Source organism: Corylus avellana, chromosome ca6 (assembly GCF_901000735.1).
Source record: "Corylus avellana chromosome ca6, CavTom2PMs-1.0".
Lineage (NCBI taxonomy): Eukaryota > Viridiplantae > Streptophyta > Magnoliopsida > Fagales > Betulaceae > Corylus > Corylus avellana.
The window spans coordinates 1,450,970-1,454,909 of NC_081546.1; the positions used below are offsets into that span (position 1 = coordinate 1,450,970).

Here is a 3,940-nt window from a genome sequence, read left to right on the forward strand (position 1 = left end):
TTTTTTAATACTTTTAGTTTTTTAATATTTTTCTTGTTCTCTAAAAAAAATAGTTTTTATTGCCCAAAACGACCTCAAACTGGGTCGTTTTGGGCTACTACATGGTGCGGTAGTTTTGCACTATTGCACCTAAGCCGGATCGACTTTTCAAAATAAAACACAACTCTTCTGAAAACCTAAACTACTTTAAAAAAAATAAAATACACTATTTTAAAAAAAAGTATATAAAAGATAAAATTTAAAAAGAAAAAAAAAAGGAGTGTTGCGGCCACCTTTAGAGCCGCCAAATCACCACCACGATGGCGGCACTAGCACCGTGGTGCATCAGCTTTTGAATTATTTTTTATTTTTCTTTTTATTTTATATAATTATTTCTCAATTTTTTAGAGTTTTGTAAAATATTATTTTTTACAAAAAGTTTTATATATATATATATATATATATATATATTAAAAAAAGTAGTGCTTACAAAAAGTTATAAATTATTTTTTATTTTTCTTTAAAATAAAAATATTTCTCAATTGTTAATTTTTACAAAACTCAAAAATTTTACCAAATCAATTTTAAATTTTTTCTCATCTTTTTTAAAACTTAAAAATTCAAAATACTTCTCAAAATTTTAACAAACCAACCGTAAGCCACCCCACTTGATCATACGACATAGGCATAATTTGAAAATGTCTTAACATTTTTTTCCCCTTAGCATTTCATGGTTGATCCATTCAAATCTTATTTTTCCTTTCTCGCACTCGAAATGAAATTTTAAACTAATCGAAGTCATCGTTGACAAGCACAAGCACAGCCGCGTTGAGTGTCGTTACACATTAACTAGAATTCTGTAAACTTCGAGCAATCTTCTTCTATGGCATTCTTATCTCCTGCGACTAAGTCTAACCTAAAATACAAAGTCTCTCTGTTTCTCTCTCGTTTACCCGAGGAATCCCAAGACTCGAGCTGGGTTATATTAGAATATGCGATTGTTACCAACGACCTTCCTCGTAGAATGGTGGTTGGTGTTGGTTCCGCCAAAGTCAGAGGTTATACAGAAGGATCGATGGTAGAGATCTACACACGGTAGATTGCTGACTTCTTTATATATATATATATATATATGTCCAGTTTCTCCGAACCATTGCTCTTCAATTCTTTCCTTGCCGAGCGACGGACCTCGCAGGTGCCTCTCCTCCCTCTCATTTTTTCTATCTCACGAATTTCTTTCTTAATTTTTGACATTGTGATCCTTCTATAATTAGTGTTCGTACGTTGATTATTTTTTTATTTGCCAATGCTTTTGTAACGTTTCCCGCATGAATTTCTGTTTTTGTTCTTCCGTCTTCTTCCATTTACTGGCCGGAACATGCATGTATAAAGTTTCTTTTCCGTGCTACTTGGAATATGCACATAATCATCCACGTTTAATCATTCCATTTCTATTTTCAACAAGAATTTATAACTAATTTTCAACTAATTCTTCTTCTCTACTTGAAATATTTATCTGTTTATTTATTATATAAAATTATTATTATTATTATTATTATTTTTTGACTTAACTTGCTATGATCATATATAGACAGTAACGTTGATCATAAAAACTCAAATATTTTGTGTATATATATATATATATATGGAAAATATATATATAAAATAAAATAAAAAATAAAACCCAAACTAACTCATTTTTTAAAGAGCCTCACGATGTTCAAATGCATTAAAATAACCTATTAAACTATTAAAGTGTGTCAAAAATGCCACATTTTTTTTCATATTCCTATAATACCCTTATTCTTTTAAAACTAAAATAAAAAACTAAAAAATTAATTTTTCAAAATTAAAATAAAAAAATAAAAAAATAAAAAAATAAAAAAGGAAAAAGGAAAGGGGTGCCTACCAATTGTGCTAACAATATGGTTTGATTTTGCATTTATCTATATTTTTTTATATTGCACAAGCGATTTGTAATATAAGCCAATTATAGTAACTAATTCTTTATTCATTCCAAAAAAAATATTTTGTATTTATTCGCCTCTTGTTTTTTTTTTTCTTTCTTTCTTTTTTGTTTAAAAAATAGTTTAGTTTATTTTTTTATTTGTATTATAGGAATATAAAAAAAGATGTGCCATTTTTGACACATTTTGGTAGTTTGATGAGCTACTTTAGTATATTTTGAACATTATAAGGCTTTATCGCAAACAGCCTTTAATTTGTGGGGCTTTTTTATATTTTTCTCTCTTTATATATAATATATATTTTCTTTTCTTTTCTTTTCTTCGAACTAATACAAGGGAAGATCGATGGAACAGGGTATATTACGGGGATTATTCTTGGATACACCAAGTACTTACGTATTCTATATCATTAAATGTCGTCTTGTATATTACTAATTATAACTATGATTATAATATATATTCTGGAGGTTAATTAACCCGTAGCTGTAGCAATATTTTGGAGTATTTTTATAAAAATATTTATATTAATTAGCAGTACTTCTTTAACAGAATTTGGAAGATTGCCTATACTCTGAATCAAGTTTCAACCTCTCGAATGGATGAGTCAGTTATTAGGACTGGTTTCCTAAATGCATTCAGAACCGCCACGAGCGAGAGGATAAGAACACTTCGTGTATGGTTGAGGATTGTTACCAAATCACGCCACGCCGTACTGGTTGCATGCCTGAGTTGTGTGTTTTTTGGCTTGTTCGACATTCGGTGTAGTCTTGACGACAACAGCATTATATGGTGGTGTATGCATGTCTGTTTGTTGGGATTCTTCTATTTTTTTCTTCAGCCTTGGGTCCGATTCTTTTCCCAACCATTGACAGGGAAACCAAGCTACATACACTTCAATGAGTGGTAATAATTGAATGTACGTAAGTATAGTGTGCACATTCATATATATATGTGACTGAAAATTAACATTTTCCAGGTATGCATCGTGGCTTTCAGCAGCAATTGCATATCATCTTCCTAGTTCTCGGTCAGTGGGAGTTTCTATGAGAATGAATCCGTCTTTATTGTTGACAACCTTTGCCTCTTCTGTTTTGTTTCTTCTTGTCTTCCACTCAATTTATGAAGGCATTTGCTACATTTTTTCACGTGAGGCCGGTCGAAAGTTGCCAGGAATGTGGACCATTCTCAAGCTTATATGGACCATTCTTAAACTGTCTGCCGTAAGTCCGCCTGGAGAGGCTAGCTTTTGGTATTTCCATATCATGTTGTAGATTTTCCGGCCCGCCTTTATAATCTATATTATGGTTTTTCCTGTTTTGAAGGGGGTAAGTGTAGCCTGCTGCGTTTTTCAGCGTCACTGTAGAGAGAGGCCGCTTGCAAAAAGAAACGCTAAGGTACATATATATCTACATGCCTTTGAAGAACAACAGATCAATTGCCCTAATTATAGCACATATATATACATCTTACATTTCCCGAACATTCTCTCTAGATCTGACGTCTAAATATTTCTGCATGATTTTGTATTAATTGTGGTTTAGCCCTTAGCAAATATAATTTCTACAGGCGCCATGTTTTTTCCAATTGGAATAGTTTGGATACTGGACGCTATTTTTATTTATTTTATTGTTAGAATATAAATTAAATTAATTTTTTTTATAAACCTAAATTTTTAAAATAGGTGATATATAATTTAACACTTTTATCACACATGTATAATTCCTTTTCTTTTTTTTTTCAGTTAGCAAGCAGTTGGCTGCCTGCGGGTTCACCGGATGAAATCTTTCATATATGTCTGCTTGTTATGGGCAGGATTTATAGGCATTTACGTTGTCAATTATGTTGCAAAGAGGTCTACTATTACCTTGTAGTTGTAGCTTGACTTTATAATGTGCATGATTTTTATACTTGACAAGAATTATTAGGATTAATTTAAAATTCTCTTGCTTGGAATATGAGCTGGACTTAGCGTTCTCTTATCACTACAAAAAAAT

General features: G+C 31.1%; 1 pseudogene; it reads left to right on the forward strand.

The window, feature by feature from the left end:
• Positions 1-2,541: 2,541 nt before the first annotated feature.
• The window catches only part of LOC132183919 (uncharacterized), an 8,694-nt pseudogene continuing 7,295 nt past the window's right edge, over positions 2,542-3,940 (forward strand).